Source organism: Kogia breviceps, chromosome 8, assembly GCF_026419965.1.
Source record: "Kogia breviceps isolate mKogBre1 chromosome 8, mKogBre1 haplotype 1, whole genome shotgun sequence".
Classification (NCBI taxonomy): Eukaryota; Metazoa; Chordata; class Mammalia; order Artiodactyla; family Physeteridae; genus Kogia; species Kogia breviceps.
This window is the reverse complement of record NC_081317.1, coordinates 95,637,687-95,663,200: the sequence shown is the minus strand read 5'-3', so window position 1 is coordinate 95,663,200 and position 25,514 is coordinate 95,637,687.

Below are 25,514 nucleotides of genomic sequence, written 5' to 3'. Positions count from 1 at the left end.
TGGGGAAATAAGGTTAGCAAGAGAATACTCAACACCTGTACAATCTTATAATTAATTTATTAGACAATAAATGAGAAACCTTATTAAAATTCTGCTGTAGTTTAAAACATCTTAAGTTCTTAGTAAATAAAGAAATACACATCAATATGCCATTTACCTTGACAAGCTTGTGAAGTTTGGTGGGTGGGTGTGGTTTTTGGAGAAGGAGTGGACAGAAGGGCCATGTCATTTATAAGATGGAGTGCCACCATACCAGAAAGCGTGGCTGTGGCTCATCCTCTTTCTGTGTCTTCTCACTGGCTTGAAGTAGAAATCTTATTGCACTGAGCATTAGAGTTTTCACCTTCCATCCACTGTTAGAGGTTTTTGGTCACACCTAAGGAAGCTGCTTACTGGAGTATTATTATTTTATTTTACTTTATCTTATTTTATGTTATCGTTGCTTTCAGTGCCATTTGTTGTTGTGAAATCTGGATTCCTGTAGGTGTGATTCTCTTGCAATATCACATGATCTCCAAGTCTTACTAAATATTTTGTTATTTCAGGCTTCTCCATATTCAAGGCTGTCTTTTGTCATTTATCCTTGGATTCTTGTAGCCAAAATGCTTGCTCATGTTTGAGTGTCTGTAGTTGATGCTTCTATCGAGCAATTCTGATGCTCAGGAGACCAGCACCACACACACTTGCCTGGTGTGGCCAGTGGGTGATTGGGCTATTAGCTAATAGAAGGCTATTGCTTTGAGCTGGGAGGAAGGGGGTTTGTCACCTACACCACTTAGTGTACAGCTGCACAAAACTAGCCTACCTCGTGCAAAATGGCTCATTTTTTTTGGTTTTGTTTTTATTAGATGATTTTATTCTCCATTTTCTCTGCTGGGTACTGTGATGGGTGGCTGTAAATTCTTTGCCACCCCCTTTGAGAGATGGAACCCATTTCCCTTCCCCTGGAATCTGGGCTGGGCCTGTTATTTCTCTGAGCCATCCAGTATAGTGGACTTCGTGTTCTGTGACATCCAAGGCTGGGCCATTCCAGGCTTAGGACATTGTGCCTTTGAACCCACCCAGTGCTAGGAGATGGCCAGGCACCAGGAGGTAGCTATGTGGAGCACAGCAAAGCATGTCAGCTTACACACAGCTAAGCTACCAGCTGACATAGTCAGTGCCTGGTGTATGTACTACTCTGGATGCCCCTGCCCGGTCAGGCATCCAGGTGTCTGCAATCAACACTCTGCAGGTTGGAAAAACCACCCTGTCCATTCCAGTCAACTTGCAGAAATGTGTGCAACGATAAAGAGTTTTTGTTGTTTTAAAGGCTACTATTTTTTTTAGGGTGGTTTGTTGCATAGAAATAGATAACAAGTCACAAGTGAATAAATTCATTCCTCAACAAGATGCATTGTGACAGAAGAGACAGGGCAACCTCACTATGAGACAAGGAGGTAACTAGATATTTGAACCTACTTACAATAAACAAGGTTGGATTTGAGAGAAGAAAGACAATATTCAGCTGAAAAAATTTGTCTCTATAGTTGGCTCTTTGAAATAATCACACACACACAGAAGCACTTTGGATGCCCCACCCACAAATGCAGACTGGTGATGCAGATGTTGTTTTTGTGACTCAAATAAGTGGTTTTGTCATTTGGAATGTGATTTTCTAGAATGATGAAACACTCTCGGTAAAGTTCCAGACAAAATAGAGAAAAATCTCCTCTTAATTTACATGATAGCTACATTCTTGGAAATTTCAATACATTTTCATCCCTTGTCAAAATATCCCTTGTTTCTACATGTAAAGAGTTATATGAAAGGTTCAGACCACCATAAAAAGATTTCTCTTTGTATGTGAAAATCCAAGTTGGCATTCAAAAGTCATATGGGAGAGGAGAAATTTGTTACTTTGTGGGACAGTTAGCATCCTTTTTTTCCCACCAAATGCCAGAAACACCCTTCAATTATCATGTCAACCAAGCAAGCCCAGAATCTTATTTTATAAGGGCTAATTACAATGAAACTTGATTCTTTTTTTGTTTTGTTTTTTTTGTGGTTTTTTGAGTTAAGTTTTTAAAATTTTATTTTATGTATTTATTTTTTTATACAGCAGCTTCTTAATATGTATTCCATACATGTTAGTGTATATATGTCAATTCCAATCTCCCAGTTCATCCCACCCACACTCCCCCAACTCCGCCCCGTTTTCCCTGCTTTGTGTTCATATGTTTGTTCTCTACATCTGTGTCTATAGTTCTGCCTTGCAAACTGGTTCATCTGTACCATTTTTCTAGATTCCACATATATGTGTTAACATACGATATTTGTTTTTCTCTTCAATGAAACTTGATTCTTAACCTCACAGCATTGCACTGATTGGGCAGGAGTGGGATCCTAAAAATTGGAACAGGAACATAGGAACAGATGCAATGGAGCTGAGGACCTCGAGTCCCTAAATGCTACCATGTTTTCTCAGACAGTTGTGTAGGAAAGAGTTAACATAGAAAGGTCTGAGTGCAAGGATGACCCTCGGTTGACTCCTGGGAACTTGGACTTTGGAAGGGACCCCCCTCATTCCTTACATGATGAAAGTGTCTCAGTGTGCAAACAATGGGATTTATGTGACACCTGTTTTCCTTCTGGGACTCTGAAATTTTGTTATGTGCTAGGCAGAGGGTGTTTTTATGACCAGTCCCCAATAAGAAACCCTGGGTGCTGAGCCTCTGACTCCCTGGTAGACAATATTCCCATGTGTTGTCACAGTTCATTGCTGGAGGAATTAAATGCATGCTGTGTAACTTCATTTGGAGGGGAATCTTGGAAGCCTGTGCCAGGTTTCTTCCAGGCTTTGTCCCATGTGCCTTTTTCCTTGGTTGATTTTGATTCATATCCCTCTGAGGTAATCACAGCAGTGAGTACAGCTGATACGCCTAGTCCTGTGAGTTGAACTGGTCTTGGGGAGCCCCAGCACAATGGTAGAAGCAGCCCTTCCCCCACCTGAAGAGGTTAGCCTAGCCCTTCATCTGAAGACTTGCAATGGCCACCCCAAGATAGTGGCCCTGAAGGCATCGCTGATTGTCCTCAGGACCCACCTCCACCATCACTCTCTGCTTCTAGATTTATAACTAAACTCAAGTCCCAGCAGGCCCTACAGGATGAGGTACAAAGTTTGTCCACAGTGAGGTGTGGTATGCACCCAGAGAACGGGGTGACTTTCTAATTTATATTGACAGAGTCTTCAGGAATATATATAGGAATGGATCTTAAGGGTGTGACATCAAGGTGGAAAGAATATGAACTTTCTTGAACTAGCCTGAATTATTGATATATATTCTCTAAGGTGAGATTCTGGATTCAGTGTCTTCACTTGATGGATTAGAAAAGACTCTACCAGTTTGTTTGGTTGGCTGAAACACGGACGTTAAAAACTCTACTGGCAAAGACTGAGGAGCATCATAGTGAAAGCCTGAGTCACTCTGAACAGATTGTTATTAGAAATCTGGACTTAAAGGATATTACTGCTGAGGACAAAGAAGGAAGTGAGGAACATTGGAAACTGGAGGAAGATAGATGCTTATTATATTGCTGCAGGAAGTTCAGTGCCATTGCTCCCTGCAGTTAGTGGAAAGCAGAACTCATAGGCAATGAACTAGAATACCTAACTAAGGAGATTTCCAAGCAAAAGATTGGAGGTGTTGCTTGGTTTCTTCTTGCTGCTTACAGTAAAATGTGAGAGAAGAGAGATGAACTGAAGGAAGAATTACTGAAGGAACAAGGACCTGATGATTTTGAAAAGTCTCAGACTCTACAGATGACAAAAGATCCTAAAAGGCAGAAATGGATGCCAAAACCATGCCATAGAGAAAAGGCTGAGTATGTGACTGTATAACTCTTTGCTGAAATTCCAAAAGCTTAAAATTATAGAAGTATTTAGCCACATCAATAACTCTTCCAAGGGATTATGTGTTCCTCTTGGATCTTCTTGATCAAACCAGAGGGCCTGGGGAGACTTAAGAACATTCTTCCTCAGCAAAAGCCAAAAGTAGAGAAGAAATTATTAGGAAAAGGTCTGTGGACATATCTTAAGTGAAACCCAGTGAAAATACACTCGAGGCTCACAAGTGTGAAAAAAATTGTATCAGCAGAAACACTGCCTTCTTGGGTTAAATGGAACACAGGTTGTACAAAATGGCTGAGAAACTGGGACTGGACAAAAACATCAGAGGTTGTTTCAGTTATTTATTGTTTTGTTAACAAGCAACCTCAAAACTTAATGGCTTAAACAAGTGATTTTGTGGGTCTGAAATTTGGAACCAGTTTGCCTGGGATGGTTCATCTCTACTCCATCTGTCTGGGGCTGGAATATCCACTTCCAAGATGGCATCTTCCTTCCACATCTGGTGACTTAGTACTGATCTTTGCCACCCAGCAGTCCCTGTGCTCTCTCCATGTGGCTTCTCATCCCTCAGGGCCTCTCAGTAGAGCGTGGACTACTTGTAGCATGGTGATCTCAGGATAGCCATATTTGTTTCATGATGGGTGGCTTCCGAGAAACAGGAAGCAGAATCTGTCAGACCAGTTAAGGACCCTTCTGCTATATTCTATTGGGCAAAGCAGTCAGAAAGTCTGACCATCACATTGAGGAGAACCTGAAGATTGGAGCATATTATTGGGGTCATATTTGGAAATATGTCTATTATATGACTATTTGGAATATGTCTACAGTCGGCTATGGAGTCACTTGAGAAAAATTCTTTCTTCTGTAGCAGGGATATAGTTAGGCAATATCTGAAATAACCTGAAGAGTAGCAGTTCAGACACATGAGATTTTATATTACATGGACCCATGGAGGATCAGCATCTTGTTGGAGAATGTGGACATATCCATTAGTGCTTTGTACAGCAAACCCAAAGAGACATTCTTCTCAACTGCAGCAACTAATTAAATAATCCCCTGCCAGCCACCTTAGTACCTGATCATCCATCAGTCTGGAGAGTTGTTGTAAATATTCCAAAAGAACTGTGGTGCTGTGTTTCTGCAGGCAGAGGTGGGAAGAAAGTAAGTAATGACAATTGAGCCCATTTTATTTTACCAACGAGCATATTTATGGACTTATTGTCATGCCATGGTTATTCACATTACCTATAGCAAATCCACACACCTGTAAGTGGAGAAGATTCTGTGAAATCCCTGCACCTCTTATCACAGTGGATATTGTGTTATGTCCCATCCAGTATCTTCATCCTTTTGCACATAAAGACTGATGACTTGTAAAATGTCCTGATAAATAAACCAAAGAGATACTCATTCATTCTGAGAGGACTATTATGTCTCCTTGTGCCAACATGCACATCAGATACCAGCAGTTGTGTGATATGGTTTTGGACTTGGCTCTAACTCAATCCAGGCATTTTATATTTACTCCCTGCCAGGAAATGTGGGCTAGTGTTATTTGCTACCAGGAGCCTCATAGGAAGTTTCCATGTTAAGTGTTATTATCTTATATATTAATTATTAATAAATAGACACATAATATATTTATGTATTATATATCATTTTAAATTCCAACTTGAAATTATTTTAAAATATGCACTAAATCATTAGTCATCTGATGTCGTGATTACTTATACTTATACTTTTTTTTTTTTGGCAGTACGCGGGCCCCTCACTGTTGTGGCCTCTCCCGTTGCGGAGCACAGGCTCCAGGGGCGCAGGCTCAGCGGCCATGGCTCACGGGCCCAGCCGCTCCACGGCATGTGGGATCTTCCCGGACCGGGGCACGAACCCGTGTCCCCTGCATCGGCAGACGGACTCTCAACCACTGCGCCACCAGGGAAGCCCACTTATACTTTTTATAGCAGGGATTTTGGGATCCAAATTTTTGAGCCTCTGGGGTATATGAAATAGATCATCTTTTACTATGTTCTATGATCGTCAACAGTCTAATGGCCCATGGAATGAACAGGACTGGACTGAGTAAAAGTAGCCTACTGAAGCAGGAAGACAGGAAGCTGATAGGGATGTCCCAGACCTCACAGAAGGACCTGTTCCATTGGCTACAGCTGAACAACAAAGACTGCAAACTTTGTGGCTTAAAACACCAACAGTCATTTATTTTGATCATGAAACTACTTCCTGGGGACTACAACCTGTGAGAGTCATCATCCAGAAAAATGTGGATAACCAGTTAAAGGTATTCTGGAGTGTTCAGTAAACTCATAGCAATAGGTTAAAAGCATTACCAGAGACTGGGCCATGAGGAGAACACCAAGCCAGTGTTTATCATATACCTTGGATTTCTGCACTCACACTCAGCTTAATATAACTCATTCAATTCTCCTTGGAAGAGCACCTATGTTTATAAGGCTGTGGCTTCTGCTTTGAGGTCTCAGAAATTGATCATCATATTCTATCTGGGTTCTTGGATGGGCTTAGTGGAGATCCCCACCCCTGCCCCAAACAGCACAATGATGTAGTACGTACAAAGCCAAGAGTCTGCTGAAGATACTTGGAGAAATGTATGTGTGTGAGTGGGCATGTGTGCGTGCGTGAACTCAAGCTTAGAAATGACTCTAATTTGGTGAGGTCAATAAATTCATGCAATACTAAGCCAGAGAATAATTGGATAAGTTGGGAGAAAGTTGATTCTGATATCAAGAAGCGTGTCAAAAAATGAAAAACCGCATGTATGTGGAACCTAGAAAAATGGTACAGATGAACTGGTTTTCAGGGCAGAAGTTGAGACACAGATGTAGAGAACAAACGTATGGACACCAAGGGGGGAAAACCGCGGTAGGGTGGGGATGGCGGTGTGCTGAATTGGGCCATTGGGATTGACATGTATACACTGGTGTGTATAAAATTGATGACTAATAAGAACCTGCAGTATAAAAAAACAAACAAAAAAACAACTAATACTAAACTTTCTTTCGGTTATTTGTATGGAAATATGTTAATATAAATGTTTCAGACATTACATGAAATTTCTAAAAATCTTATATTCGGGTATAATGTTATGTCATAATTCTAGTTATTACTGTAAAATGTATATCTCAGAAATAACTAAATTTCCTTGTCAATTGCATTATTATGAACTTTCATCAAATCTTTAACCGTAGTCATTTTTAAGTCTTTTGTCATTTACAGACAGTTCTGGTGTCCTCTGATGCTTTTGCAAATATGTTTCTATAAAAGGGTTTCATCTTCAAGGAATTCATGGAAAAGACTCTGACAAGTACAGGTTTCTGGTAACTGACTCTACTGCTGAACTGAATGAATAAGCATTTTCAGAACTCTAATGGAAAACTGATAAATTCATAAAAGTGCTAACAAATGATCAAGATGAAAAAAAAATTAATTACATAGGACTGAGTGAACTGATGAGGATGATTATAATTTTTGTGACTTTCTGTTTGAATTAAAAAAAAATCCCACAAGGATTCAGAGGCAAAAAATATACAAATCAATTTTCACTGCACAGTAAAGGAGCTGTTAGAGTGGAGGATTACTGGACTGAATGTCAATATTATGACATAGTACGAGTGTGTTTCATGTTTGGTAATTGCAATCATTGTTGCTTTCGTTGTGGTCATCCATTTACAATGCTTGGTGTCAGTCTATTTATCTCTTGTAAAAATAAAATACAGTGTGTGTGTGAAAAAAATAAATAAATTTGTGAAAACCCTCAAAGAAAGATGAATGTAAAGAAAAATATTTTTTCAAGTACAAGAAAATGAAAGAGGCAGGAAATTAATCAGGCTGATAATGGGGTACATGAAATAAGAAAGCATGTGTCCAGGGTCAAACCCACATTATAGGGGCTGACAGGGCCCCCCTTCTTAGCCTCTACTTCTATAGTCCGAATATGGTTTTATAAAAATAAATCCCTGTTAACAAAGTTAAACAAAAATTACATTGTTGATGATCATTGTCTTCTACCCTCAAGCAATCTAAAGTAGATTGTTCTCTAAATCATGTTGTAACTGAAGAAGAAACACAGCTGGACTTCAGACTTGTAAGGGCAAGTCCTGGCAGCCAGGCAATGAGTGGATGAGACAATAGTTTTCTACACATTCAGACATAAATCATGTATTTGGGAATCCACCTTGAAAAACAGGGAAGTCATTTGCTCACTCTGAGTGCGTGAATCACTGCCCAGGACAAGGCCAGACCAGACCAGGGCATCTGTGTTGATCTTTATAGAAAGCCACCCTTAAAGAAAAGTCAATGGTTTTATGCATTAAGGAGGGGAGCTAACAGCAGCAGGGGCTGGTGTGTGCACATACCAGCCAAACAAATCTGGGTTATGAGCTAGACCAAGTACATCTTAGTACAAGAAGATCTTTGTTCAGCATGTATTTAGAGGTAGGTTCAGCTCTGCAGGGGGGAAAGTAAAGGAAGGGGCCCTCTACTGGCACCCTCGACTCCTCCTTCTGTGACGTTCAGAGCAATTCTGCTTGGCTTCAGACTTGCATCCACCTTCAAGTTCCACATCTGCACTGTTCATTCCTTTATACACTCACACACTCCACAGGAGCTACTTCCAAGCAAAGAACCTTTACCCTTCCTAAGGTTAGCTGTGGCAATCATGTTCTCTCCATCTCTTCATCTTGGGTGATGCTTTGGCACCCATCCCATATTGCTTGGAATCCAGTAAATTTCTCTGAGAGCCCAAGCTAATAGACAATAATATAAGATTTACACTTAATAAAGAATCTGTGGGTCCAGTTGGGATGTATTCACTGCTGATAGAGGATAGCTATGAATAAAATAGATTCTAGAATCCCCATGAAAATGGGATGTGTAAGAAAGATGACTAACAACAAGTTTGGGGGATGGGTGAATAAGTGTATATTTCTGCATTTAAGGCCATGAGACTCAGGGAGCCACTGCATGGGATTGTGACTGAAGACATTTTGTTTTGTGCACATTTATTTGAACTCTACAATGCTAGAGCAGCAATTGCAGACATAACAAGAGAGAATGGATGGCATGTGGGGACAAAGAGTCTCACTTATCCCCAAATATTTTCTTCTTCTGGATTTCATTGATACCCACTGGTACCAGAATTTCCTGGGTTTGGCTCTTGAAGGTTTTAGGTATACTACAAGATATGGATCACTTGAAACCATCATCTGTCATCAGTGTGTAAGCATGAAAATAGTTTTTCCTTAGAAGTTGGTGGGGGTGGGGGGTGGTCCAGGGAGAGGCAGAAAGAGTAAGAGGCTGGGAAGAGGAAAGGAAGTGCAGGCAGCCTTGAGAACTTCAAGAAAGACTGAGCACTGTAGGTGGGGCATGGGCACTCAGCCTGTTCTGTGAACTACTACTGAAGGCAAAGCAGTGGGGGGAGGAGAAAATTGCTAAACTGAAAGAAAGATGGGGAGGCGTCTAGCCTAGAACACACTGCTAATTTTTTAAAACACCTGCTTTGATGCATTGGTGAACCCATTGCACAGAAGGATGGGAGTGGGAAGGCTGGAAGAACAGCTGGTCTAGTTCAACCAAGGGGTCATCACATACTTGTGTTACCTGCCTGCATATTGAGTGTCAAATAGTATGATGGATTGAATGTGAAGTATAAGAAATTGTAAGGATGTATTCTTATTCTTCAAAATCTTGTCCAGGGCCAATACTATTCAATATGAATTCTTTGGTACCCAGAGTAGCCACGATTCTAGTAATAAATGTATATACATATGTGAGTGTACGTACATGCGTAAGTATGTGAAGATGGTGGTATCCACGTGACAAACCAGAGCCAACTTGACTTTAGAATACCAAGGGGCATCCTTGTCAGCTGAGCACCCCTGTGATTTCAGCTCCAGCTGGACATGGAGCTATGCCAACCAGGCATGTGAGAGTGTCTTTAGTGTGTCCCGCTGTGAGGCCAGTGCCTCTGCAGGGGTCCTACCTGGGTCATGTCTTCTAAAGGCTGTGATAATGCTGAGGAAACCTGGAGAAGCTTTGGACCCAGTCTCTGCTCTGTGGCCAAGAGGCCTTGGGCAGTGATGGGACACCCCTGAGACCCAGATTTCTTTCTATTGAGTGGAGGTAACAATATCCCCTTTGCAGAATTCTGGTGGGCATCAGATATGACTTAACATGTTTTGCCTGCCGTGGTAGTGGTGGTGCTTCGTGACTGCAAGCCAGGACAATGAGGACGATGAAGATGGTGATTCCACTGCTTTCTCATCCTTCATTTCTAGTTTTTAAGCAGCTGAAGGAGCCAAGAATTTATTTGTAAATAAAATGAATAAATTTGTAAATGTTATGAATAATGTGTAATTATTAGGATTCAAGAGTCATAGGAAAGATGGGCCTTCCTCAACTCGTTTTCCCCTTTTTAAAACACACACACACATTTTTATCAGTCAGGTAATACAGTCTCAGTGTAAAGATCCAAGCAATAGAAAAGGAAATAGAGTAAAATTCCAGTTCTTAGAAATAGCCCTGTTCCAAAGCCTTCAAAATCTTTTCCTCTGCTTTGAGGATGAGCACATACACAGATCTTTTTTTTTTTTTTTTTTTTTTTACCAGTATTGAATCATACAACACATAATATTTATGACTCTCTTTTTAAAAATATAACCTGATTATTTTCTATGTTAGTCTGCAACTTCTCTCTTAGTGTTTTAAGGAGATGAATAATATTCTGTAGTATGGATCAACCATATTTTGTTTAGCTTTTTTCCTCTTGGTGAACATTTTAATTATTTTCAATTTTGTAATACCAGAGTGTTCGTGTTCCAGTACTTTTGTAGATACTGGCTAGATACCAGAAGTGGAATTGTACATCAATGGAGATGCCCTTTTATAATGCTGGATTTATTGATTTATTGTCCAGCAAACAGAATGTGTGAGAGTGTCTCAAACTCCTGCCAAGAGTATTTATTTTCAATTTTAAAAACTTTGCCAATTGGTGGCCTTTTATTTGCAGTGCTTTATTTATGAGTGAGATTGAACATTTAAGACAATGCTTTATTTCTTTTATATTTGTATTCTTCCTTTTTGTGACAGTGTTCATTTCATTTGCTGAGTTTTCTAGGAGTTATTGTTATTGATTTGTAAGAGTTTAAAAAATATATAAAGACATTATGCATTTTCCCCCAATTTATCTCTTATATTCTTAATTTTTATGTTTTTTATTGTGCAAATGGTTTTAAATTTTCTGTGGTTAAATAAGTTCATTTTTCCATGTATGATTTCTGGCTTTTACACCTTTCTTGGGAAATTCTCTTCCATGTTGTATATATATTTCTTTTTTCTTTTTAAAAATTGTGTGTTTATGCATTTTGAGGACTGTTAAAATGCCCACTTTTACTTAAACTCATTTCTCTTATTACATTTGTCTTCTTCTGGACTTTTAAATTCTACTCTGTTGATTTATTTGCCTTTTCTGTGTCAAAATCCACTCTTTTAATTATTATAGCTGTATAATGTGCTTTCATATATAGTAGGGCAAGTTATGCTTCTCAGAGATTTCTGCTTGGCCATCGTTATACTTTTTCCTCCCATTACTATTTTAGAATTAGCTTGTCAAATTCCATTTAAAAACTGGTTGTGAGCTACCCAGGTATTCATTAACCACTGAATGAATAACCACACTGTGTCATTCACACCGTGGGGTTGTTAGGCAGAAATAAAAAAGGATTGAACTACAGATATATACAACCCTTGGCTGAACCTCAAAATAATTACACCAAGTGAAAGAACTTAGACACAGAAGAGCACATACTGTAAGAATCACTTATACAAACTTCAAGAGGAGGCAAAAAGGACTCATGGTGGAAAAGATCAGAAGGTGTTTGCCTCACAGTGGGAGTGGAGATTGGTTGGCAGGTATGTGGGAGAACCTTCTGGGGTGATGTTAGCATTTCACACTTGATACCACTTTGTGTTACACGGGTATATCCATCCCAAACCTTAGGAAATGCTCACTTAAGATTTGTACATTTAATTGTATGTAAGTTTAAAAAACTGTAAAAAAATATTGACTCTGACTGATGACATGTACATGAAATGTTTAGGGTGAAATGTAATGATGTCTGAAACTTTGATATGCATTAAAAAAGACAGATTGGGCATTTCCTGGTGGTTCAGTGGCTAGGACTCAGCACTCTCACTGCCAGGGGCCCAAGTTACATCCCTGGTTGGGAAACTAAGATCCCACAAGCTGTGGTGTGGCCACAAAAAAAAGCAAAAAATGGATTGATGGGGCTTCCCTGGTGGCACAGTGGTTGAGAATCTGCCTGCCAATGCAGGGGACACGGGTTCGAGCCCTGGTCTGGGAAGATCCCACATGCCGCGGAGCAACTGGGCCTGTGAGCCACAACTACTGAGCCTGCATGTCTGGAGCCTGTGCTGTGCAACAAGGGAGGCCGCGACAGTGAGAGGCCCGCGCACCACGATGAAGAGTGGCCCCCGCTTGCCACAACTAGGAAAAGCCCTCACACAGAAACGAAGACCCAACATAGCCAAAAATAAATAAATTTAAAAAACCAAAACAGACAAACAAACAAAAAATGGGTTGATAGAGGAATGGGTAGATGGACAGTTTTGATAAAGCAAATATGGTAAAATGTTAAGATAAGTCTAGATGGCAGGTATTTGTGTGTTCACTGTAAATTTTTTTCAACTTTTCTTTGTTTAAATTTTTTCATAGTAAAATACTGGGAGAAAATCCTGTTGAATTTTGATTAGTCTTCCACTGAATTTACAGATTTAGTTGGAGGGGATTTAGCATCTTTATAATATTCATTCTACATTAAGATATACGTTGTGTGTCTCCATATATTCAGGGATTCTTTTTGCCTTTAAGTAAAGTTTTATGGGTTTTTTTTTTTTTTTGGCAGATTTTGCACAGTTTTTGTTGGTATTATATGATTTTGTTCCTACTGTGATTCTTTTTTCCCCATTACATTTTTAAATTGGCTATTACTGTGTAGGAAAAACCTTGATTTTTATTTGTGGATATTTCATCTGCTGAACTTATTGAACTCTCATGAGGTTTAATGATTTGTTAGGGATTATCTTGGCTTTTCTATATCTATGATCATTTTGTCTTCATTTTGTCTTCAAACAATGGACTGTATTTGACCTTATTAACTTCCTCTGTATTTTCCCTTTCATCTCCAATACTGATTTCTCATTCTTTTTCTTACCTCATTGAATAAAACGGGTGCCAGCAACAGAGAGGAGACCCACATGGGAAGGGCAGGACAAGAGGTGGAGGGTTGGCAGGAGTGTTGGTGCCATGCTGGATCTGGAAGCCATGGTAAGGAAGCCAGGATCTGAGGTGTAGGGAATCCCTGGAGGGTATACACCAGGGAGTGACTCAATCCAGTTTGCCTGTTAAAAGCGTCCCTTGGGGCCTCTTGGGGGATGGGTGAGTGAAAGCATACAAATGAGTTTGCAATCTACTGAAATAGCCCAGGCAAGAGGGGATGGTGGCCTGGACTGATGATGCTGGAATTCAAAGAAGAGAGGTCAAGTGTGACTCTAAGGTTTTAGCTTGAGCAACCGCGTACTGTTCAGTGTGGGGAGAAATGGGGAGAAGTAGGCAGGAGTGAGTAGAATGGGGTTCATGTTTGGGCATGCTTGTGATGCCTGTTTGATGTTGAATTAGAGACATTGAGTTTGAGGTTTAGGAGACTGGGCTGTGTCAAACAATAATCAGTATCGAGGCTGCAAAGAACAAAGAGGATCTTTATTTGTGTCTTAAGAACTGCAATGTAGGAGACACAGCTTTGGTTAAAGAATGTTCCAGGGAAGAGAAAGAGTCAGGGGCATATAAAGGCTAAAGCCTTGAGGCTGTACTCTGATACAAGAAAAAAAGTATTTGTCCTCAATGGGTAGGCATCATGAATTGTTTTAGGGTAAGAGTCCTATAATTATCTTGAGTTTCTGGCAAATGTTCTGGATGTCTTCATTAGGACAATAAGTGGCTAAAAGTTCAGATTCCATCGAGACTGAGATGTACATAAGTCACACTTCCTTGATGGCCTCCCAGTGCCTTTTAGAGAGCTCTCTTAGCAATAGTGACTCCATTTGGATTCTCCTTTTACAGTGGGAGGCACAGATTTGGAGGCCGCCAATGTGTAGGTGACATGCAGGGGGCCAGGTGAGCCAGGCAGGTCTGCACTGTGGAGTTGAGACAGAGACAGGGTCTGGCCCTAGAGCCTGGAAGGAGAGCTCAGTGATGGGAGGAGAGCCTGGAGAGTGTGGGTTCTGGAAGCCAAGCCCGGAGGGTGGTCAGAGGAAAGGAGTGATTCACCCCCCAACACTGGGTCTGACTACGAGATCAATGCCATCTTGACTATGGGAACCAGGTGAAAACCTGGTGGGGAGGAGTCAAAGAAAACAGAAATGGGAATCTGGGACACTGGACTCATCTTTAGATTTTTTTCCATAAGGGGATGGAGAGGAATGGGGCAATAGCTGGGGGTTGAGTAAATAAAGGATGAGCTTCCTTTTTATGATGCTAGGAGTGCTGTCTTGTAGGTTGCTTGAGATGCCCGGCTGAAGAGGGTAAACTTGTCAGTGAAGGGCAGAGAGAGGATGGGTCTGTGCTCGGAGGGAGAGGGCACCACCAGGAGAAGCACAGGTGTAACATCCCTCCCAATTTTATGTATGGAATATCCTCTTGTACCGTCTCTAAGGATACTGATGAGGCTAATTTTAATGTACTCTCCTTTTTCTTGGTTAATTCCATTCTTGGGTGTTTTCTTGTTTGTTTTTTGTGTTGGCACATCTTCATGATGTTCACTTCTCTCAGACATGTTGGGCTGAGCATCAGTTTTCAACTCCTTGATTTGATGAGTCGTGTTCTCTTCCCAGTCAGGGTTCTGATGCTAGGAACTGAGCCAGGTGATTGTGGGAATGACATTGGGTTGAGTAAGGTGAACTGGTGGCTTGTCTTCTTGGGTGGGGTCCATCTTCGCCTTCTGGTCTCTGACTCTGTCGCTTCTGGGGCCTGGGGTGGGAATCTTCCCTTCACTCACTGCTCAGCCTAGCCTGGGGAGGAGCAGGCGCTTGGACCAGCTACTCAGGCTGTGGTTCCCAGGTCCACCCCTGAATGGCAATTGGACTCTCCTCCTGCTCCGAGGGCCACTGTATTGCACAGACCCCTCTCACCTCCACACCTTTGGTTGTTATTATCTCTGTTCTTGTTTCTCCATCAATGTGGATCTCTTTTTCTTTCTCTCTGGTAGTAATTATGGTCACTTCTGGCTTCCTGGATGTATTTCTTCCTTCTTTCTTACTTTCTACCACTTCCTGGATGTATTTTCATGAATAATTCTTTCTCATTATCTCAAATGAGCATGTAAGTGTACTCTGCCAACTGGATCAAAGTTTTTCAACAGTTACTTCCTTGAAGACCTTGTCTCCTCTTGCAGTGTCAACTCACTCTCACTTTCCACACCAACATCCCCACCATTGCCTCAATCTTGGTGGTCCCTGAAACAAGTTTAACCTCTTCTTTACCAAGTGTGTCCGTTTTTGAATTTTTCTCTTTTGGAAACTGTCAATCCCATTCTGTGTGTTCCCTTCATCTGTGACTCACATTGTCGTTGCTCTATCTCCAGAGCTGTGGTCCCAGGACTCTGGTCTTGTGCCCTGAGTGTGGTTCCTCTTGCCCCACACCACTGTCAGCTCCGTTCCCTCTTACCCGAGAGATTCTAGGCCACACCAATGGCCTCTTCCTCCCTCAGGTCACACTCCAGTTGAGCCTAATGCATCCTCGGGTCTGCCTGTGTCCTTTAGAATTCCCCTGTGGTCCCCTCTAGCTCTATGACACCTTCTGCAGCTCCCCACTGCCCAATGGCCATATCCCAACACCCTGGTCTAGAAGATACAGCAGGAAGAGACCCAGGGAGTTCCTTGAGTGGAAAAGTCTGGAAGGAAATATTACTTTCCCAACACATTGTCAATAAATACTCCCCCCTCCCAAAGATATGAGTGAATATTTCTTTTACCTGCAGTGAGTACTTAAAAAGGGAACTGTTCCTTTAGGTCATACAGGCCTCATCTGAGAATGCGGGTGGGGTGCTAACTGACCCCAAATCTAAAATCGACCCTTAAGAGAACAGTAAAAATCACCCCTACAGATGTGGGAAAGCTCGTTGGGGCACAGGGAAGTCTATATTTTTGTCTTGATGCTGTGAGGAAGCTGGTGGCCAGGATGACAGTTGGAAGGCTGCGCAGACAGGCACATCTCTGCTCCCGCATGACACATTGGGACTTGAGCCCCCCTATAATTAGGAATCCCAGATGCTGCGGTCCTGGCCTGCCCACCGCAGGCAGAGCTCCTGATGGCCTCCCTCGGAGGATATTTTGGACCGGGGTTTTGATTTTATTTTTGCATGAGATTCACCTCGGATGGCAACATCAGGATTGATTGATGGCCCACACCAAGCTGCCTTTTTCACCCCTTCGCTGAGGGGCAGGCCCAGGCTGTGGCTTCAGTCAACGGCAGCAGGAGGCCAGCTGAGATGGCTGCGGAATCCCACAGACGGTGCCTGATTTCCGGCAGATGTCCCAGATACCAGGCAGGAGAGCCCACCACAAAAATGGTTGCGTAAAAAAAGGTCTGCTCAGTGTGACCTGCCAGCCACAGGATGGTTGCACCCAGCTTGGAGTGTGGACAGATCCAGGCAGGGCTGAGCCTGCAGCCCAGAGCGTCCCTTTTTCCAGGACAGATGCCCTAGGCTGTCAGCTCAAACCTCTTCTTCCCCAACTCTTGTCACCTGGGGTCTCTGCAGGATCTGACCCTGAATGAAGGAAGCAAGCTGCGCAGACAGCCCCCCTTCTCACTTCCAGGGCCCACTTTGATGATGAGGGTAGGACCTGGGAGACCACATCCGAGTTAATAGCCAACAAATGCACTCACGACTGCCCGGCATGCGCCCAGCATTCACATCTGTCAGCTGGTTCATGAGGATCCTGGGCCAGCACAGGCCCAGGACTGGGACATGGGGAAGATCACAGAGCGAATGCTTTGTTTCTTCGGAGCTCATATTGGGGACCAGGTGTGGGTACCTGTACAGTGAACAGATAAGCAAGTTGACTACATAGTATGTCAGATGGTGCCAGATGCCCTGGAAAAAACACCCAGGAGAGTGAAGGCGAGAAGGAGTGGGGAAAGGCTGGTGAGGTGCTTTTGTGCAGGTGGAGGGCTGGGGCAGCCTGGCCAGCCTCTGGGTTTCACTCCCCTTCACCAGTCCTCCCTCGCCCCCAACACAGCCCTCATTGTAGAAGGGGCTGGGGCCTTGCAGTTGGGGAAGCTGAGGCTGAAGGTGCCACTGCTTGGAAACCACAGGATGGGACTTAAACCAGGTGTCCTTGGTCCCTGTACAGGGAAACACAGGAAGAGAATTGCTCTGGAAATAGAGAAATCCAGACGACTTCAAAATGTCCAGCTTAATGCGTTTCATTATTGTAAAGCACACAAATTACCCTGGATAAATAGCAAAGAGGACAGGACAAGCTCACGGCGGTCACTGAGCCTCACTTCCGTTTCTCCGGCCCCACCTCCCTCAGGCCAGATCCGCTCTCAGTCGTGTCCTGAGCAAGTCTCCTGCCCTCCCATGCAGTCCCGTCCCTGTCCCTCACCGTCTTGCCCGTGTCCTCCCTTTCTCTGACTTACCCTCCCTCCTCTCTACTTTACCACCCCGTCTCCCTTCTCTCCTGTTTGGCCAAACTGTTTCAGAGCAGGTGATGATTTCTCCCATTGGGCAGGAACTCATCAGCATACTTGGCTTTCCAGCGGGACCCACTCAGCAGCCACAACTGTGAAATGGGGTCTGGATCTCCCCAGAGAAGCCCCACTCTCCCCAGAAAGGTGCAGAAGGGACCGAGTGGGGAATAGTTTGGAGGACAGAATACATGATGGAGTCACCAATTCAAGGCTGGGGGAGCCACAGTGTAAGAAGATCGGGATCCCATTAAAGAATTAAACAGCAGACAGAAAGACAAAAGGTCCGGCTTCTCCCACCTCCACCTGGGAGAGAGATTGACTGTCTGAGGAGAGAACTGGGTGAGGAGACAAGTTCTCACTTGGCTGCCCCCGAGCTGTGTGACCAGGTCTCCCTGTGCTCAGGGCTCTGAGGGTGACAAAATGTGCCCGATATTTACTTTGCCTCCCTGGTAGGGTTGCAATGAGGAGAGAATGGAGTCTGAAGAGACATGTAAAGCACCCTGTGAATTCCATCTCAACTAGTGTATTCTTGAGCTTCAAGGGGTTATGGACGTGTTTAATGCCCAATTGAGCTGTGTTGCTGTCTTATTTATCATCGCTGGATGAATTTTTACCCTTTTGTACCATGGACTCCTTCTCAGAATGACATTTCTAAACATGTACACAGTCCATAGGATGTCACGGGAACCCAATCCTCTATGTATCTGTCGATAACAATGCCTTGTATCCTGAAAACACCTGAGATTTCTCAGCCGTTAGGACCACGAGAACTGCTATCCAATTGTGGTTTGTTGCCCACTTTCACAAGTGAGCTCAGCAGTACATTTCAGTTAGAGGTGAATGAAAATAAAGGTTCATTTTCCGTATCTATGCCCCTGTACCTCTCTCCGAAATTCTATCCACAGACTCTTGCGGGATCCATGGCCCCAGGTTAAGGATGTAGGAATCAGAAGCATCATCTCTGGACATTTTATTTGAACACTTGGATTAACTAATTCAAATATTAAGGGGCAAAATGGGATGAAAATTCCATATTTTTACTGAGATATTTTTTGTTCTGTTTTTTAAACTATCCACAGAGGAAACTCCTCTAGCTAAACGGGCCCAATACAGTCTGACCACTAAAGGTACAAGGAGAACATCGGCTGCTACTTCCGAGTTAGCGTTGACTTCCTAACGGGGATCTTTCAATTCCCATCTTGAGGTATAAAATGGTCCCTCTAAGGAGGTGGGCAAAGAGAATCAAGCATCTCCCTAGAGGCTTTGTTTTCTCTACGTGGGCTCTGGTGTTCTTAGAGGATCAGAACCAGGTTCAGGGAGATCACAGAGGATCAGATCTGGGAGGAGGGAAGGACATCCCTGGATGAAGTGTAAGATGATCTGTCCATATTTTGTGGCAAATTCTAGACACACAGCTTATTTGGGGAAGGATGTTTCCCCAAACAAGGCTAAAAGAACACTCAAAATGCAGAGTTGCATAATTCCTATGTTGACAATTCCTGTGTTGATGACGAATGTAAAGATATGTGTTGAATAAGTGATGGATGACATTATCTTAAAAAAGCAATATAGGGACTTCCCTGGTGGTGCAGTGGTTGAGGATCCACCTGCCGATGCAGGGGACACGGGTTCGTGCCCTGGTTGGGGAGGATCCCACATGCCGTGGAGCGACTAGGCCCGTGCGCCACAACTGCTGAGCCTGCGCTCTGGAGCCCGTGAGCCACAAGTACTGAGGCCCGTGTGGCTAGAGCCCGTGCTCCACAGCAAGAGAAGCCACTGCAATGAGAAGCCTGTGCACCGCAGCGTGGTGTAGCCCCCACTTGCCGCAACTAGAGAAAAGCCCGCACGCAGCAAGGAAGACACAAAGCAATCAAAAATATAAATAAATAAATAAATTTTAAAAACAAAGCAATATAGTGTGTGACATGGTGGGAATAACAATTTTAATCATTATTATTATTTTTTAATTTTAATTATTATTAATATGACTTGTGAAAGAAATGTAGAAACCTAAAGCATATTAATACCTCTCATTTTCATTCAACAGCCCCAGATGGAATGCAATTTGTTTACTCCTTTCTTCATTAAATAATAAAATAATCTTCCTGGAGAAAAAAGGCTACACTGAATTGTTGGAGGTCATCCTAGGTCTTTCATCCCACATCATTTACCCCTGAAGCTTCTTCTGTATCAAGATGTTGGTCTGAGGCATAAATTCATGGCAAGGCTGAGCTGTCATTTATGTTGAGCAGCTCTGGGAAGAGGGGGTTGGAAGACTTTCCAAGGTTGCTGTAAACTGGAGTCCAGGCTGGGGCCTTGGGATACACATGACCTGGCTGGAGCATCTGTTGGTATCCACAGTCTCCAGGACAGACGTGGTACTCACACCTTTTTACAAAACAAAGGCTGGGCTCCTGGCTCTGAGAAGACAGGGCACTTCCATCCTTAGGGATCAAGTCTGTACTGTTAGAGTGAACAGTGGATTTCTAGCCTGACTCACTATTCGCCTCTGGCTGAGTTCACCTCCAGGGCTGGCCCTGGAATGTGAGGAGGTTCTCCACGGGGGTGGGGGCGGGGGACAAAAGGGGAAGATGCCTTGGACACCTCCTGCCCTCCAGCTTGTCCTCACTTCTATTTTATTTTTCCTTTAAAAAGAGACAGTTCTTGATCCTTACGCAGCTCATAAGAACACTGTGAAGATTCATCTGGTGATGCCTCCTAGAGAAGGTGCTATGTCAGGATAATGTACTATCCATTTGTTGCTGGGGTTTTTTTTTGGCATTTCTGTTCTCATCACATATTCTTCTCTTCTCATCTCTCATCCCCATAAAACCATGCTTTTGGGATGTTTAGGGTTCCATCTGCCCTGGCGCTCCTGCAGGTGGTGGTGGTGTGAGCCAAAGAGGCCCTGAGACAAGACCTCCAGCCTCCAGCCATTCAGCCTGCACTCTGCTGTGTCCCTTGGTAGCTCGAAGATGCTGCGCTGCCCTAATCCTTTCAGGTCCCTGTCTCCTCCCTGCCTCCAAGTTTTCTTCTTCTGCGACAAAACCCAGGGGCTCAGTGTTCTGATTGATCATTGAAACAGAAGAGGTAAAAGCTTTCTGGGCATCTGTTTGTCACTCTTTCTGGTGAGACAGTTTCACAGTTGCCATGGGGGGAAAACAAGCATTCTTGGTGATGCCACTTCTGCTTTTTTTTTAAAGGTACAAAATAACTTGATTTCTAATTTCTCGTAGAAGGGTCTTTCCCCCCTGAGTGAAGAGCTCAGCCAGGACTCGCGGCCATGCCTGCATCTCCTGGACAAGATGCTCCCTCGTCAACTCTGAGGGCAGTGGTCCCAGCTTTGCCTGGACAGTGCGATCCCCTGGAGATTAAGACCATACAGGTGACCGGTGTTGCCCATCCCATATCTTTGGACAGAACAGGTCTGCATGGGGCCTGGCAGCAGGAATTTCACAGCTCCCAGTGGCTCCATAGTGCAACCTCGTTTCCAAACCACCACAAAGCCTATCGTTTCTTCAGCGACTCCTATGGGACCAGTTGTTCTATTCCCATTCTGTTCTCCTTACTTCACAACATCAAACTTCAATGCCTTGTGTTTTCTGAATGCTTCACATTCTGAGTCTGCCTATGTAAATCTGGATATGGGGAAAAACCACAAACGTGAATCGCTTTGAAAACAATAGTTAGTAACCACTTATAAAAACGTAGCTGCGTTTTCAAATTGAGTTTGATGGACTAAATTAGAGGACATGTATTTCCAAACTTTGGGGACAGTCATTGTGAAATTCCTTTTATGGCCTATCTCTGTGGCCAGCTCTTCCCCCTCAGCTGTGGAAACTGATAGAAGGTGCTGGGCCGGTGGAGCTGGACCCATGTCTGGTCAGCAGCTTTGGGCTGTGAGGCTGGCCCAGGAGTGACTTAGATTTACAACAGGCCCAGGTCCTTTCCAGGGCCCAGGCTGTTTCTTTTCTTCCTCCTCTGTGTTTGCTGAAGAGAAAGTAAGGATGAAAGGCAGGACCAACTGCCAACTCTTTTTGCAACTCTTGTTTTTTCACTCCGAAAGCCACGTGCTCCAGAATCAACCACTTATTCCTGACTCCTGAATCCACCACTGGACTTTTAAAAGACAACTTTACAGAGTAGTTTTAGGTTCACAGAAAAGTTGAGGGGAAGGTACAGAGATTTCCCGTACACCTCCTGCCTCCCCATGCTCAGCTACCCCCATTACCAACATCCCCCAGCACAGTGGTACATCTGTTACAATTGATGAACCTACATTGATACATCATTACCACCCCAAGTCCATAGTTTACATCAGGGTTCACTCTTGGTGTTGAATATTCTGTGGGTTTGGACAAATGTATAATGACATGTATCCACCATTATAGTATTTTATAGAATAGTTTTATTGCCCTAAAAATTCCCTGTGCTTCACCTATTCATCTGTCCCCTGCCCCTAAATCCTGGCAACCAATGATCTTTTTTCTGTCTCCATCCTTTTGCCTTTTCCAGAATATCAAATAGCTGGAATCATACAGTATGTGGTCTTTTCAGATTGGCTGCTTTCCTTTAGCAATGTCTGTTTAAGATTCCTCCATGTCTTTTCATGACTTGATAGCTCATTTCTTGTTAACCCTGAATAATATTCCACTGTCTGGATGTACTACAGTTTATGTGTTCATTCACCTACTGAGGGACATCTTGGTTGCTTCCAAGTTTTGGCAATCATAAATAAAGCTGCTATAAACATCTGTGTGCAGGTATTTGTGTGAACAGAAGTTTTCAACTCGTTTAGGTAAATACCAAGGACTACAATTGCTGGGTCATATGGTGACAGTATATTTAGTTTTGTCAAAGACTACCGAACTGTCCTCCACGGTGGCTGGATCATTTGCGTTCACACCAGCAGTGAGGCAGGGTTCTGTGGCTCCACACACCAATTGACTTTTAATGTATCAAAAAAGCCATTCAGGTTGCAGCAGAGTTGATTAGATTCCTATTTAAAACCAAAGAAAGAAACAAGTGAAGAAGGTAAGAGGGGAGTGAGGTGTATCACTGCTGGATAGATTTGTTTGTGACTCCCTTTGGTCAGCTGTACCCTCAATTCAGGCAACCGAGATTGCAAGCTGGCGGATGGTGCCTATCACTATCAGTGGTGATGGCAGACGAGGCCACCAAGGATGTTCCCTTGCCTCCAGGCTGCCTTTCTAGCATAGTTTTTACAGATCTATTTTAAGGGTGGGGGGAGGATAATTTTAAAGAGCAAGATCGCAATATTCCCACAGATGAGTTGGCATTTTTCACACCCATCTTCCTTGAGGAACCATCAGAGGATGGAGTCTTGTGGACCCGGGCAGGTCTCCTTACCTGTTCCAGAGCAGTGCTCCTATCGCAACGGGAATTGGATAAATTCAGGCCTGGATAAGAGGGTAGAGGAGTCCTAGTACAGAAGATGCATGGTCAGCGAGCCTGGCTCTGAGTTGGGTAATACTGACCACCCCAGATGGCAGGACTGGTACCTGGAGGTCCCCATCTGCACCCAGTGCTGATGATCCTGAGCCGGGGAGTTAGAGGGCTCCTTGAAGCTTTTCTCTATCACGTTTTCAGACACAGAAACTGCTGGCCTCCTGAAAGTCCTTAACCTTGACCCTCAGGTATCTTTTTCCTTACAGGTGTGCCACTTTCTCCACCTTTCCTTTTCCATTGGGCAGCAAGGCAAATTAAGTCATGGTGGCACAGACTGTGCTTTCTGATGGCTATTCTGCGGTGGTATTTGTCAACTCAGGAGACACCAGGTTTCTATGAAACAATGTTTCTATGAAAGCATTACTGTATGTGAATAAGCAGATGACATACAGCAGTTAGGATAAGCTGCTTAAGAGAAAACCGCTGTCTAGATACATTCATGTACATACAAATGAAATACTAATGACAGTCATTCTTTTAAATTCATCATTCCTAATTTAGATCAGTCATTGAAGTAATTTGACTTAGCTGGATATTTGTTTGCAGTAAATACTTTCACAAACGGATGTGATCATTTCTTCAAAGTCCCCTTGCAATACTTTTTCTGCACTTACAGAGGGAACACTTTGATGATTCTCGGTATGATAAGTTCTTAACCTCTCTTGGTTTTGTCCTTGGTTTGAACAAAGTGAAGCATTAAGGCTGAACACTTCTTACGGGAGGCAAGAATTTGAACAGAGGTTGCCTGGCCGAGAGGTTGTGGCGTGTGGACTGCTGTTGGCGCTGGCCTACAGAAAGCAGGTGAAGTGCCTGGAAGGATGTCTGATGGTCAGAAAGGCTGGTACTTGAATTTCATTCATTAGCTGGGAGATGTTGTTAATTATTCAGCTTCCTTGGGCTTCTGTGTCCTCATCTGTAAAACACAGACTGGAACACTCTACTCCATTCTTTATGGATTAAAGTAGCCACAGTATTGAATGGGAAATGTATATAAGACACCTGTCACATAGCAAATGCTCAATAAATGGGAGCAATTAGTATTCTGTCTGCGTCTAAGGGAACATAGGACCATCCCTCTGGGAAACGTATGGGACAATAAAGCAAATAACAGAATCCCCTTTGGGATTACATCCCAGTATAATTCAGTTTTCTGGTGTTTACCATTATCATTATTTAAATCCTGTAATGCAACAGTAGGACTTACTTAGCTACGAGAGAAAAATGGCTTCACATTGGTAAGGGAAGAGAGGCCACTTTGAAACCCAGTTGAGACTTGCCAGTTTTTTGTGTGCACAGAACAATGAGCTCAGAGGCTCGGGGCAGAGCAGGTGGCAGCAAGCCCATCTGCTGTCCTCAGGCGCATCCCCAGCTACTCCGAGGCCATCACGAGGACATCTACGAGTGAGTCAGGGCGTGGAAGGGCCGGTGTGTCATGCCATGATGAGGTAGGAGGGAGACCCCGCCCACCTTGGATAAAGTGCCGTTTTGTTCCTTAACTCGAAGCTTGGCCTTTCAGGTCCCTTCTCACGTATTTGCTTCTAGAATGCTGCCAGGCACGTACCAGAGCTGGCGTGTAACAGCACAGCAAATAGCTCCACATCATCTCCATCACATTAACACCCTCAGCCTTTTAAGAATTTCTAAGTCAGCTGTAACATTTTGCCAAAAATAGTTTTGCCCAAGAGTGATTCGTTTCCTTTGTGCCCATAAACCATCAGGCACCACTTTCTATTTTTAGAATGAACCGAACAAAAACATTTAACTTGTACTCAGGGTAAATTCTTAGCTTTTTGAAAAAAATATTCTGTCTTTTCTATACTATATATATATGTGTGTGTGTGTGTGTGTTTGTGTATATATATATATATATATATATATATATATATATATATACATTTTTTTATGGTTTGTTACTTGTTAGTACTTTACCCATATTTGGTAGCTCAAAAGGCCCCCAAAATGGATAATTTGGTTTCAAGATCCTTAGGCATCATCTAAGGCCTGTGAGGGAAGGAGGAAAGAAGGCTGGTGGGGGAGAGGCACGTGGTCATACAACCTTGTCCTCCTGTGGTTTTCATGCATGGGACATGCTCAAGCTGTCACCCATCTAAGTGGAAGTTACAAAAACAGGGGTCCTGAGGGGATGGCAGTCAAAGTTGCTACCTGTCCTTTAGGACGTTTTGAGCCAATACTTTCTTGTCTCAGATTCTGAACATGTGATGGGAATAGGTAATGTAGCAGTCGTTTGCTTTTTTTTTTTAACATCTGTGAACTAATACTAACCGGCAACTATGTCTTTCCTCCATTCCTTTGTTGTTGTTGTTCAGGTCAACTTCCGTCTCTCACTAATTTACAAAT